Raw genomic sequence first — 15,825 nt, forward strand, 5'->3', positions numbered from 1 at the left:
ACCTCCAACTAAGACATACACATCACCCCTAAAACTTCCTTCCTTATTCATTCCGTATATCTCCTAGAGCTGTTTTAACCCCGACGGTTCCATCACGACGTAGGAGCCAGAGGAACCATCACCACTCCAACACCACCTACTACACTCTGGCTCCTACGTCGTGGTGGATCCGTCGGGGTTAAAACAGCTCTAGGAGATATACGGAATGAATAAGGAAGGAAGTTTTAGGGGTGATGTGTATGTCTTAGTTGGAGGTGAATGTCTTAGATTTGGTGTGTATGTCTCATGTCTTAAATTTCCAATTGAAATGTATAATATGTGGGTGTTTGTGTATTATTTTTTTTTGTGATAGTGATATGTTATAGTGCTCATGTTATGTTATAGATGTTGGTGGAAGTGTTGTGGTATTTTTGTGTATGTCTTATTTTTGTGCGAATGTTTAAAAAATAAGTGTTTTCAGTGATCATAGTAGTTTTGAGATGCATGATCTTAGATTTTTTGGTGATCTTGGTGATTAGTGTTGATAGATGACGGTAAACATGATATGGAATTGGTGATCGTGATTTTTGTGTGAATAATTATAAAAATGTGTGTTTTCTGTGATCTTGGTGTTGGGGATCATAAAATCTGGTAATCGTCTTGGATATAGTGTTCTTAGATAATGTAGGGTACAACAGGTTGAAACAAGGGGGGTTAGGTGTGATGTTACCAACCACCAAGTAACACAATGGGAGTGTGACGTCACTGGAGGTGAGCTCGTCGGTCCTGTGAGGTGAGACATCGTGTGTTGGTGGTAGTGAGGTGAGTGCGCTTAGATATTGTCAAATATGATTTTTTTTTGTGTGTGTGTGTGTGTGAAATGTTTATAAAAATGATTGTTTTCTGTGATATTAGTGATTTTGAGGTAAGTGAACATGGGTGATTGTAGTTGGTGATTGTCTTATATTATGTGTGTGTATAAGATATGTTTTCAGTTGATGGTGATCATGTACTAAGTGTTTGCGTATTAGGTTTGTGTTCATGCTTTTTTTTTATGCGCCAAATGGGGAGGGAGTTCTTGGTTATAGTGATTTGAGGGGATTTCTATAAAAAGGATGTTAGATGGTGATGTTAAACTTAGTTTCTGGTGATTTTGACGGTGATTGGTAGTATTCAGTGGTGATTTGGTAGTAATCAGTAGTGTTTTTTTTTGGGAGTATTCGGAGGTGTTTGATGGTGTTTTTTTTTGAAGGTGTTCAAATGATGTGCAGAGCATTTTTTGAAGAAGATCAGTGGTGTTCAGAGTTGGTTCAAAGTTAGTCAGTGTTTAGGTTAGGTTAGGATAGGTTAGGTTAGGATAAGTTAGGTTAGGTTAGCTTAGGATAAGTTAGGTTAGGTTAGGTTAGGTTAGGTTAGGATAGGTTAGGTTAGGTTAGGTTGGGACAGGTTAGGATAGGTTAGGTTAGGTTAGGTTAGGTTCGGTAGGTTAGGTAAGGTTAGGTTAGGTTAAGTTAGGTAGTATTCGAGGTGTTTGATGGAGTTAGGTTAGGTTAGGATAGGTTAGGTTAGGTTAGGATAGAGGTGTTTGATGGAGTTAGGTTGGGTTAGGTTAGGTTAGGTTAGGTTAGGATAGAGGTGATTGATGGAGTTAGGTTAGGTTCGGTTAGGTGAGGTTAGGTTAGGTTAGGAATTAGGTTAGGTTAGGTTAGGTTAGGATAGACAGTTGGTCTGGAAAGAGATGATTTTCTACCTTGGATGTTACCCGCATTACATGGCGCCTGTCTGTCCTGAGTTGACGCAGGTGTTATGTTCTACCTTGGGTGTGAAGCGCATTACACCATGTGTTGGGGTGACCCACAATGAGTCTCTCAGAGCGAGGACAGTGCTTCTATTCGGAAATCGAGTAAATATTTCTACCATTGAGTGTGTTTTACCAACAAGAAAATAATGTTCGATTTTACGATAAAGTTTTCAAAACTAATTTGGAAATATCCAAAAATGGAGTCGTTCAAAGTAATTCTGGAGTACTCTAATGTATTTTGGAAGTGTTCCAATATATTTTAGGTTAGGTTAGGATAGGTTCGGCTAGGTTAGGTTAGGTAAGGTTAAGATAGGTTAGGTTAGGTTAGGTTAGGGTAGGTTAGGTTAGGTTAGGTTAAGTTAGGTTAGGCTAGGTTAGGTTAGGTTAGGTTGGGTTAGGTTAAGTTAGGTTAGGTTAGGTTAGGCTAGGTTAGGTTAGGTAAGGTTAGGTTAGGGTAGGTTCGGTTAGGTTAGGTTAGGTTAGGTTAAGTTAGGTTAGGTTAGGCTAGGTTAGGTTAGGTTAGGATAATTTAGGTAAGGTTAGGTTAGGTTAGGCTAGGTTAGGATAAGTTAGGTTAGGTTAGGTTAGGTTAGGTTAGGTTAGGTTAGGTTAGGATAAGTTAGGTTAGGTTAGGCTAGGTTAGGGATGTGTGTGTGTGTGTCTGTGTGTGTGTGTGGGGGATGTGGGATGTGGGTGATGTGGGATGTGGGTGTTGTTGTCGAACTAGAGATACCGAAAAGACGTTATAAGTGGGTTGTTTTTGTGACTTTTTCTGATGTAGTGTGGCCCCTTATTAACTTTAATGAACTAAAAGGGTTAAAACGAGAAAAAAATGGGGGGTGTGGGTGTTGTGACTTTCTGATGAAATTAGATAAAACGAGAAAAAATTGTGGGTGTTGTGGGTTGTGGGTGTTGTGGGATGTGGGTGTTGATCTTAGTTTATGGTGATTTTGGTGGTGTTTTGAGTGTATTCAGTGGTGTTTTAGTATTCAGTGGTGTATTTGGGAGTACTCAAATGGTGTTTTTGGAAGTGTTTCAGTGTTGTTTGGAAATGTTCAAAGGTGTTCAAAGGTGTTTTGAGTGTGTTCAAATGTTGTTTTTTTGAAGGTGATCAAGGGTGTTCAAGGGTGTTTTGAAGGTGTTCGAAGGTGTTTTGAGGTTATTCAAAGGTGTTTTGAGTGTGTTCAAATGATTATGAGAGTGTTTTGAATGTGTTCAAAGGTGTTTTGAAGGTGTTCAAAGGTGTTTTGAAGGTGTTGAAGGGTGTTTTGAGTGTGTTCAAGGGTGTTTGAAGGTGTTGAAGGGTGTTTTGATTGAATTCAGCGGTGTTTTAGTAGTAATCAGTGGTGTAATTGGGAGTACTCAAATGGTGTTTTTGGAAGTGTTTCAGTGTTGATTGGAAATGTTCAAAGGTGTTTTTGAAAAGTGTTCAAGAGTGTTTTGAAGGTGTTCAAGGGTGTTTGAAGGTGTTGAAGGGTGTTTTGATTGAATTCAGCGGTGTTTTAGTAGTAATCAGTGGTGTAATTGGGAGTACTCAAATAGTGTTTTGGAAATGTTCATGGGTGTTGTGGGATGTGGGTGTTGTTGTCGAACTAGAGATACCGAAAAAAGATGTTATAAGTGGGTTGTTGTTGGGACTTTTTCTGATGTAGTGTGTCCCCTTATTAACTTTAATGAACTAAAAGGGTTAAAACGAGAAAAAATTGTGGGGGGATGTGGTTGTTGTGACTTTCTGATGAAATTAGATAAAACGAGAAAAAATTGTGGGTGTTGTGGGTTGTGGGTGTTGTGGGATGTGGGTGTTGATCTTAGTTTATGGTGATTTTGGTGGTGTTTTGAGTGTATTCAGTGGTGTTTTAGTATTCAGTGGTGTATTTGGGAGTACTCAAATGGTGTTTTTGGAAGTGTTTCAGTGTTGTTTGGAAATGTTCAAAGGTGTTCAAAGGTGTTTTGAGTGTGTTCAAATGTTGTTTTTTTGAAGGTGATCAAGGGTGTTCAAGGGTGTTTTGAAGGTGTTGAAGGGTGTTTTGATTGAATTCAGCGGTGTTTTAGTAGTATTCAGTGGTGTAATTGGGAGTACTCAAATTGTGTTTTTTGGAAGTGTGTTCAAAGGTGATTATGAGGTGTTTTTTGAAGTCAGCGGTGTTTTGAAGTGGGTGTTCAAAGGTTTTTTGAAGGTGTTGAAGGGTGTTTTGATTGAATTCAGCGGTGTTTTAGTAGTAATCAGTGGTGTAATTGGGAGTACTCAAATTGTGTTTTTTGGAAGTGTTTCAGTGTTGATTGGAAATGTTCAAAGGTGTTTTTGAAAGTGTTCAAAGGTGTTTTGAAGGTGTTGAAGGGTGTTTTGATTGAATTCAGCGGTGTTTTAGTAGTATTCAGTGGTGTAATTGGGAGTACTCAAATAGTGTTTTGGAAATGTTCAAAGGTGTTTTTGAAGGTGTTCAAGAGTGTTTTGAAGGTGTTCAAGGGTGTTTGAAGGTGTTGAAGGGTGTTTTGATTGAATTCAGCGGTGTTTTAGTAGTAATCAGTGGTGTAATTGGGAGTACTCAAATTGTGTTTTTTGGAAGTGTTTCAGTGTTGTTTGGAAATGTTCAAAGGTGTTCAAAGGTGTTTTGAGTGTGTTCAAATGTTGTTTTTTGAAGGTGATCAAGGGTGTTCAAGGGTGTTTTGAAGGTGTTCAAAGGTGTTTTGAGGTTATTCAAAGGTGTTTTGAAGGTGTTCAAGGGTGTTTATGTGAGTATTCAAAGGTGTTTTTTGAAGGTGTACAAATGATTATGAGAGTGTTTTTGGGGGTGTTCAAAGTAAAGTGTTTGAGTTAGTTTTTGTGACTTTTTTTTTTTCTGATGTATTGTGTCCCCTTAATAACTTTAATGAACTAAAAGGGTAAAAACGAGAAAATGCCTAGTCTGGAGACTGAGGGATGAGTTGTAATTTAATGAAAGTGCAGATAAATTAGAGATGTAAAATCTTATTTGGGAGTACTCAAATAGTGTTTTGGAAATGTTCAAAGGTGTTTTGAGTGTGTTCAAATGTTGTTTTTGAAGGTGTTCAAGGGTGTTTTGAAGGTGTTCAAGGGTGTTTTGAAGGTGTTCAAAGGTGTTTTGAGGTTATTCAAAGGTGTTTTGAGTGTGTTCAAATGATTATGAGAGTGCTTTGAAGGTGTTTTGAAGGTGTTCAAGGGTGTTTATGTGAGTATTCAAAGGTGTTTTTTGAAGGTGTACAAATGATTATGAGAGTACTTATGAAGGTGTTCAAATGATGTGCAAGAGTATTTATGAAGGTGTTCTGGGAGTATTCAGAGGTGATTTGGGGGTGTTCGAATGATGTTTTTTTGGAGTATTTCAGTGTTGTTTGGAAATGTATAAAGGTATTTTTTGTGAGTATTCAAATGATTTATGAGAGTGTTTTGAAGATGTTCAAAGTAAAAGTGCGTATTTAACTTCGTAATATGTAAAATTGTGAGTAGTGAATTTAACGAAAGTGGATGTAAGCGATGTGGTGACTTTCTGATGCATGTGTCCCCTTATTAACTTTAATGAACTAAAAGGGTTAAAACGAGAAAAATTGGGGGTTATGAGTGAAAATTGTGAGGTGTTGGTTGGAGTGTGAGGGTTTGGGAGGGTGGGTAAAAGGGTAGACAAGATTCAACCTGTGTGCGCGGTCATCACGTGACGTCACTGACATAGGGGGCGACCTGATTCAACCTGTGTGCGCGTGACGTCACTGACCGCCGAGTAAACACCCTTCTTAGTTCATTTGACTTAATGAGAGGAAACTTTTAGTTCATTTTAAAATAATAAGGGGAAGATGTTTAGACCTGTAGTAAGCATGCCCCCATAGGAGGAGTCTATTTTGAATGCTTACCCCCAGAGGGGGGATTCCAAAAACTTTGATCCGAGGAATTTCGAAAACCCCATAGGAGGGAATCCAAAAACTTGGTATTATCGAGAAAAATTTGAGGTTGGGGGGTGGGTGAAAGTGGGAGGGGTAATCCAAAAATTTGATCCAAGGTGATCATAAGAAATTCAAAACCCCCATAGGGGGGGAATCCAAAAACTTGTATTATCGAGAAATTTTTGGGATTGGGGGGGTGAAAGTGGGAGGGGGAACCTTAAAAATTTGATCTGAGGAGATGGAGTCATGGTATTGTCGAGAAAATTTGGGGTGAAAGTGGGAGGGGTAATCCAAAAATTTGATCCAAGGAGATGGAGAATTTCGAAAACCCCATAGGGGGGATCCAAAAAACTTGATCCGAGGAGATGGAGTCATGGTATTGTCGAGAAAATTTGGGGTGAAAGGAGGGGTACCCAAAAAAAACTTGATCCAAGGAGATGGAGACTTTCGAAACCCCCATAGGGGGGAATCCAAAAATAATATCGAGAAATTGTTTGGGGATGGGGGTGAAAGGAGGGGTACCCAAAAAATTTGATCTGAGGAGATGGAGAATTTCGAAAAACCCCATAGGGGGGAATCCAAAAACCTTGATCCGAGGAGATGGAGAGCACAAGAAAATGAAATTCAAAAAAAATTCGAAAAAAATCGGAAAAAAATTCGAGGCGCGGGGGCGATCCGGACGACGCTGCAGAAGGCGCAGCAGAAGGCGCGGGCGGGGCTCGCGAAGGGCGCGGGCGGGCGCGCGGGCGGGGCGGGGCGCGCGGGCGGGGCGCGCGGGCGCGCGGGCGGGCGCGCGGGCGGGCGCGCGGGCGGGCGCGCGGCGCGACGGCGGGGTCGCGAAGGGGGGGGGGGTCGTGGGCGGGGGTATTAGTTGGGGGGTCAAGGGAGAGATAGTCTCGAGGGCGAGGTCATGGTCAAAACCGGAAGTAACACCTAGGTGTGAAAAGGTGACCCTCCAGCTGCTGGTCCTAGACCGGAAGGGACCGCCCAGTGGAAGGCCTAAACCGGAAGTTCCTCGCTCAGTGGAAGGCCCTAAACCGGAAGGGACCCCCCTGTAGAAAACTTCACTACTTATATATATATATATATATACATATATATATATATATATATATATATATATATATATATATATATATATATATATATATATATATATATACATATATATATATATATATATATATATATATGTATATATATATATATATATATATATATATATATATATATATATATACATATACATACATACATACATACATATATATGGCTCAGCGGTCTCTGCGGCTGAGCGGTCTCCTTCCGCGCCCGCGCGCCTACCCTCGACCACCTCGCCCTCGACCACCTCGCCCTCGACCACCTTGACCTCACCCTCGACCACCTCGCCCTCGACCACCTCGCCCTCGACCACCTCGCCCTCGACCACCTCGCCCTCGCCCACCTAGACCTCGCCCTCGATCACCTCACCCTCGACCACCTCGCCCTCGACCACCTTGACCTCGCCCTCGACCACCTCGCCCTCGACCACCTCGCCCTCGACCACCTCGCCCTCGACCACCTCGCCCTCAACCCCCCCACCACACCCTCAATCCCCCACCCACGCCCCCCACCTGCCCCGCCCTCGCGCCGACCCGCCGCCCACGTGCCCGCCTGCTGCGCCCTCGTGCCCGCCCACCCGCGCCCTTGCGCCCGCCCGCGCCTTCTGCAGCGTCGTCCGGATCGCCCCCGTGCCCCGAATTTTTTTCCGATTTTATTCGAATTTCATTTTCTTATGATCTCCATCTCCTCGGATCAAAATTTTGAGGTTCCCCCTCCCACTTTCACCCCCATCCCAAATTTTTTCGAATTTTTTTTTGAATTTCTTATGATCTCCATCTCCTCGGAGCAAGTTTTTCTCGATATCAATAATACAAAGACTCCATCTCCTCGGATCAAGTTTTTTGGATTCCCCCCTCTGGGGGTAAGCATTCAAAATGGACTCCTACTTCCACACCAAGTATTTCTCCTCTATCTCCTTGGATCAAGTTTTTCTCGATAATACAAAGACTCCACTTCCTCGGGTCAAGTTTTTTGGATTCCCCGCTCTGGGGTTTCGAATTTCTTATGATCTCCTCGGATCAAGTTTTTGGATTCCCCGCTATGGGTACCCCTCCCACCATCCCCCAAATTTTTTTGAATTTTTTTTTTTGAATTTCATTTTCTTGTAGTCTCCAATTCCTCGGATCAAGTTTTTCTCAATATCAAATAATACAAAGACTCCATCTCCTTGGATCAAATTTTTTGGGTACCCCTCCTTCCACCCCCAAATATTCCTGCTCCATCTCCTCGGATCAAGTTTTTCTCGATATCAATAATACAAAGATTTCCTCCACCATCCACTTCTACCCCAAATATTCCTCGTCCATCTCCTTGGATCAAGTTTTTGGGTTTCCCCCTGTGGGTACCCCTCCCACCACCCACTTCCACCCCAAATTCCCTGCTCCAATTCCTCGGATCAAGTTTTTCTCAATATCAAATAATACAAAGACTCCATCTCCTTGGATCAAGTTTTTGGATTCCCCCCTCTGGGGGTAAGCATTCAAATGTACTCCCCCTATGGGGCATGGTACTTTCTCTTACTACAGGTCTAAACAAGTGTGGCGTCACCCCACCTGTGTTTACTCGGCGGTCAGTGACGTCACGTGATGACCTCACACACACACAGGCTGAATCTTGTCGAGCAGACAATAACTTAAAATGCAGTATAACACTATTTATTATACAACCAATGCATTTCATATACATTTCTGGTAATACAACAAATAAAGGTACAATTCATTGACTAAAATCAACATATTTTTCTCTTGAAGAAATTCTGCGCATTTTGTTCTGGATCTTCTTCGTCGTCACCATCTCAGTATTACACACATTTCATATACAACATAGGGAAAACATTTTCACTCTTAACCCCGGATAACCCAAATAATTCCAAATTTTTTCGTTAATACCCACAACAATCCACAATTTCTTTACAAAAGATTCACTCTCCTCAAGTCTAGATATTTTTCTCGTTTTAACTATTTCATCAGAAACAGTCATCACAACACTTACAACTTATAACCACTTTTCGATAAATTCACTAGTCACAATTTTATATATTACGAAGTTAATACGCACACACACACACACACACACACACACACACACCTCACTTTGACCACCTTCAAAACACTCTCATAAATCATTTGAATACTCACAAAAGCACCTTTGAACAATTCCAAACAACACTAAAACATTTCCAAGACAACATTTTGAATACTCCCAAATAAGATTTGACATCTCTAATTTATCTACACTTACATATTTCATTAAATTACAACTCATCCCCCAAACTCCTCCCTCATTCTTCAGATTTTTACAACAGTATCACAAAAACTAACTCAGTCACTTTACTTTGAACGACACCAAAAACACCATCAATTACCTTTGAATACTCCAAAAACATCATTCGAACACCCCAAATCACCACTGAATACTCCCAGAACACCTTCATAAATACTCTTGCACATCATTTGAACACCTTCAAAAACACCTTTGAATAGTCTCAAACACCATTTGAGTACTCCCAAATACACCACTGAATACTACCAAAACAGCACCGAATACTGCCCAAACACCACCAAAATCACCATGAACTAAGATCAATATCACAGACTAACACCCATTTTCACACAAATCCTCTCAAATCACTATAACCAAGACGATTACCAATTTCTATGAGTACACTCATCTTCAACTAAGATATAACATGAGCGCAAAAAAAAACCATGAACACAAACAAAACACACACGAACACTTACAACAGAATTTTTTTTTTTTCGGTATCTCTAGTTCGACAACAACGCCCACAACCCACAACTTATAACCACTTTTTCGGCATCACTAGTTCGACAACAACACCCACATCCCACAACACCCACATCCCACATCCCACATCACCCACACCATACAACACCCACAACAACAACCCACTTATAACATCTTTTTTTTTGGTATCTCTAGTTCGACAACAATACCCACAACCCACAACACCCACAACCCACTTATAAGATCTTTTCGGTATCTCTAGTTCGACAACAACACCCACAACCCACAACACCCACATCCCACAACACCCACAATCCACATCACCCACACCCCACAACACCCACAACAACAACCCACAACTTATAACCACTTTTCAGCGTCTCTAGTTTGACAACAACACCCACAACCCACAACACTCAACCCTCAACAACAACCCACTTATAACATCTTTTTTGGTATCTCTAGTTCGACAACAATACCAACAACACCCACAACCCACATCACCCACAACCCACATCACCCACAACAACAACAACCCACTTATAACATCTTTTCGGTATCTCTAGTTCGACAACAACACCCAAAACCCACAACCCCCACAACTCACAACATCCCACAACACCCACAACCCACAACGCCCCACAACACCCACAACCCACAACACCCCACAACACCCACAACAACAACCCACTTATAACATCTTTTTTCGATATGTCTAGTTCGACAACAATACCCACAACCCTCATCACTTACCAATTTATTCACAATTTTTCCTCTTTCGATACAAATTTTTCCCCTTCTTTTTATTGAATCTTAAAATGTAATACACATTCCTCCCTACATTACTAAAATTCTAATAAAATCCTCTCCATACCCATCTCCTTGTATCCACATAAATTGATAATATACTCACAACAACTAATCATCTCACTACCCAACTACTGCGACATGTTTCTACACCCTCCATTCTTTTCCAATGCATCATAACTTTTCACTTCTATAATTTCTTTTAAAATATTCACACATTTCCTTTATTTTCAGTAAAATCCCCCCCATATTTCACTAAATTTCTAATACAACCCTCCCCATACCCCTCTCCATCTCACCCACATTTCTTCACACCCACTCACCCGTCTCCCAACACACCTCTTCAGATCAAACACAAAAATCACATTTCACATCCACAAATGCATCTCATCACCCATCTCACATCCACTAAAATCACTGTAACCAAGATATTCACAAAATTCTATGACCACCTAACACACACACAGACAACTCACTTTACTTTGAACACTACCAAAAACACCAACAATTACCATTGAATACTCCAAAAACATCATTCGAACACCCCCATCATTTTTTTATAAATATATCACGAACACATCCAACTAAGATATGATATAAATCACATTTTTAGCCACATTCCCTCGATTTCGGTAATATGAACAAAATGATTGGGATAACATTAGAACATTTCCAAACTACGTTGGAGCACATTCAAAAATATATTGGAACACTTCCAAAATACAGTAGAGTACTCCAGAATTACTTTGAACGTCTCAATTTTTGGATATTTCCAAAATTAGTTTTGGAGACTTTATCTTAAAATCGAACATTATTTTTCTTGTTGGTAAACACACTCAATGGTAGAAATATTCACTCGATTTCTGGATAGAAACACAATCCTCACTCTGAGAGACTCCTTGAGCTTATATGGCTTACCTCAAAGTATTGCATCATGATTTTTTTACAATCCCCTCCAGCGACGCCATGAAATGGTGTTCACACCCAAGGTAGATTTTAGATAATCCTCTCTTTCCAGACCAACTGTGTCCTCTTGTGCTAAAATTTGGTGAGGTCACAGGGCTGACAGACACCATGAAATTAACTTAAATGAGATATAACATTTGTATTCTACCTCAATACTTTTTTCATGGTAAGGTTTGATTGATTTAAAATTCATCATGTCTTAAAATTTTTTATTAAACATTTCTCTTTTTATTGAATGAAACATCATATATTATTAATCTTGGTGTAACAACACGCTCTAAACATCATAAATCCTCCCCTCTAAGTCTTGTTCTTCCAAGCCCCGTCACATCGGTACCTATAAATTTTAATATTTTTTTTATTTCATTAGCATATAATAGGGAGAAATTTGCATCATCACCTGTAAAAGATATAAACCAACTAAAAGTTACATATTTTTTTCACTATCCCAAACATATGCATCACAAGTGTTACATCAGTATTCTTCTCGTTAACTTAAATATCTTGTAGATAAATGGTTCAAAGAACTGACATGTTGTTAAATTAGACACATGTGCAACTCTTGGGTATCTTTATTGAGGAAACGTTTCGCCACACAGTGGCTTCATCAGTCCATACTCCTCCTGTTCTTCAAGTTTCTTCTACGTATGGACTGATGAAGCCACTCTGTGGGGAAACGTTTCCTCAATAAAGATACCCAAGAGTTGCACATGTTTCTAATTTAACAACTTAAATATCTTCCCATTATTGACTTAAAAGCATAATCATACTGTGTCCCCTTATTAACGTAAATGAATTAAAAGCGTCTTGTTAACTTAAATGATGTAAGTATTATGGTAGACATGATTCTTGGTGTTCAGGTAGAGAGAGAAGGCCGAAATGGTAAGTGACACATTTCACGAAGAGGTAAATATGAGTTATATATTAGTTCAAATATATCTCTCTCTCTCTTCAAGTTATAATTACTTCCTCATAATAATTTAAATTAATTAAACCACTGATACAAGGTAAATAATTGTTACTTACCTCATGAGGGATACCAAGCACTTCCTTCAATTCTAGAAGACAATAACTTCGAATCATCTTCTAATTCTTTTCATTTCTTCTTTGACAACCATTGTTGTACGAATACCTTCTTCCTTAAATTTCATTATCATATCTTCGAGTATGGGTTTATAATGTGTATTCCAGATATAATGATTTGAAGTTTCATACCTCCCAATACCTTTCAGAAAGATAACCTCTCTTATATTTTTATTGTCTTTCACACTTTTTATGACTCTCTCAATGGATTCCTTGAAATATCTTATTCTGTCTGTGATAGTATCTTTCTTTAAACCATACACCAAATGGGAATCTCTTGATTTTTCAATTAAATTTTGAGAAATGGTATTTTCCTCCAATGGTCCAGCAATACCAAATTGGCTTATTATGGCTGCTAAATAAGGAAGATTCAATTTTCTTTGATCCGGTGAAGGTTCAAACTGGATAACAGTTCCAGGAGTATCACGATCTTCAACTCTGCATCTTCTCAGATTAAATAATGGTTCTCTACTCCGATACACATCAGCATAAGGATATTTCTTACCCAAATAATAACTTGCACCATATCCTTTTATAGCAACACAATTCGCATGAAAAATAATGCAGACGTTGTCACGACAATATTTTTCATCATACAATTTTCCTTCTTCAACTTTAAAATATTTTTCCATCCTATTGTCTGTCTTCATTTTCTTGAGATGGTTAGTCGCACCCTGGTGGAAGAGGTACTAATGTATGATCAACAAAGATCAGAGATGTTTATACTCATCACCATTCCTGCCAGACGTATGATCTCTATTCAGTTGCCTAATAAGGTTTTAGAGTGATGGTGAATAAAACAAAAAAAGTATTATAGAGATATTTTATTTGTCATATTTTACAATAATGATAACAATATTTCTACAACGTTTTTTTAATTCCTTTGCAAAATCATGAACTTTCCCCTTGTTAACTGAAATGAACTAAAAGTGTGCATGCCAATCACCTCCGGCTGAAACACATCCAATTCCTTCTGGAAACACAACTTTTTCCATTATAATCCCGTTGGGATCTGTTAATAACCACTTAACAAGATCATTCATGCACTCTTTGAATATAATCTCACGACCTTTCTTTGTATCTAAATATTTGCATGTATTATAATAGGTCTTATCAACTTTACAGTTCATATAATACTTATGTGGAGGTCCCATCGCATACTGTGCGAACATATTGGCAATCATGGGGTTATTTTTTCCATTATTTACAAATTTTATGCTCCCAAATTTATCACGAGTGACTTCACTAGCTAGATTTGCTTTATGACATCCAGGTGATCTAAATAAATATGGATTGCTAAGTGGTAAAACCTGACATAAAGCATCAGCAAGACCTCCCTTTTTCAATTTAACAGCACAACAATTTGCTTGTTGTACTAAAAGAATTTTATCACTGCCGCTAAAATCTTTTGTAATATTACCTTTCATTAACGAAAGATATTTTTCTTCATCTTTTGTTGCTTCTTTACCTGTAATTTTGATAAAATATAGTATTATATCCCAAAAATTAAGTTTGTTACTCAACAAATGAAAAAAAAAATTCTCATTAGAATTTCTAAAAATTACATTGTGGGTGAATTTACTCAATAATATCTCATTAAAAACTCACGTTCAAAATCTTCCATTGCTATAAGCATTTCTTTATTGGTGAGATATTGTTCAGTCACCTTCCTTTGTTTTGGAGGGTTGTGATCAAGGTCTTCTATCGAATTAATCATTTCTTTATCAGATCAGTGATGTGTAGACACTTTTACTTCTGTAACAAATTTTTCACATGTAACTTCCACTTATTAAATGAACTTTTCTTCTTGTTAACTTAAACACAAGATGACTCTAACATGAATTTTTTTTTTAGACTATAACAAAAATCTCACTTGAATTTTAACAGTCCAGGGAAATTAGGTAGATCTAAAGTCTCCATCTAAATACTCTTGTAACTCAATACAGATGTGTCTTCTTATACTCTTTTCACCACGAGGGTTGTCGAGTTAGTAGTTTTTATAACTATATGAGTAGAGAAATTTGTTCCATGAAAAACACTATGTGGCATCACCATGATGATAGGTGAATGAACCTACACGAGTTTAGTGTCATACAGGATGGGGAGAGTTAAACATTTGTTGGATTTCTTTGGTGAGGTGAAGAATCTTAAGTGGAATGAATATAAACCTTTAATATCCAGAGGAGGTGATCTTAACAAGAAAAAGTTGTATCGTGGATGATAGATGAACAAACCCCCATAGGGGAACTTCGCCAAGTGTGTTGATTTCTAGCAAATGATTGGAATTGGTAATGCGTTTGTTGGGTCCTGTAGAGTGTAATCATAACTTACTTCAATGGTATTATGACTTGTTATTACTATACCAATGGTACATACTTGGAAATGCATGAAGACAATTAAAGGTAAGATAATTTGATCAATGAGTATCGTGACGTCACTCCGTGACCTCTTGTTATGAACATTAAAATGGTATAAAATACCGACAGATTGTTAGGTAAGACACATATGCAACAGTTAGGTATCTTTATTTTATACCATTTTAATGTTCATTCTGTCAGACACTGCAACACAAGGGTATCTTGGTACAGACCATCAACTTCGACCTCTACTAGTGAGAACGGCTGGGTTTGAGAGGGACCTGCCCTCCCAAAGCAACCTACGTCTCACCTCCTGGCACTATATAAAGGCTCCATCCTGTCACTTCAACTTCATATTGTTTCAGACAACGGAACAATGCTCTTCTCCAGACTGAGGGACTGACCACCTCAAAACTTTAAGGGTGATGGACTGATTACATCGTCTTCGAGTATCCTCTGCTTCTATCAACTTTTCTGTACTCGACTGAAGAAGCCTACTGTGTAGGCGAAACGTTTCCAAATAAAGATACCTAACTGTTGCATATGTGTCTTACCTAACACCTCTTGTTATCCTGTTTTAACGTGTTGCTGGATAGTGACGTCACAAGCAAGTAGTAAGTGTTGCCAAAAAAAAATATTGTCTGAATATTTCTTTTCACTGAAAAATAAGGAAAGTTAACAATGGCTAAACATATTATTTGAAATATGCAATGGATAATATATATGCTTTGAAGAAATCCCCTGTAATGTGCATTTGTATTATTAAAAAAAAAATGATATTCGATGATGACAATGATTGAAATTTTTGGTATAAATATTTGGAGTGAAATGGTAAGGAATCACTTGAGCAGAAGAAGAAATATGGAGGTGGTTGCGACAAAACATACTAGTGTGGTGTTTATAGAAATGTTATATACAATTAAGATAGTCGAACCCATTCAAAAAAAAGTTGATGCGGAACATGTTCTCTCAAAAGAAGTGATTGTAGCTGAGGTACGAGAAATGACTCAACGATGGAGTGAAGAAATATTGGAAAATTTATTGTTACGAGAATGTGAATGGAGTAGTCATTTATCTTAAACTTTTATT

This window comes from Cherax quadricarinatus, chromosome 1, assembly GCF_038502225.1.
Source record: "Cherax quadricarinatus isolate ZL_2023a chromosome 1, ASM3850222v1, whole genome shotgun sequence".
NCBI classification, from domain to species: domain Eukaryota; kingdom Metazoa; phylum Arthropoda; class Malacostraca; order Decapoda; family Parastacidae; genus Cherax; species Cherax quadricarinatus.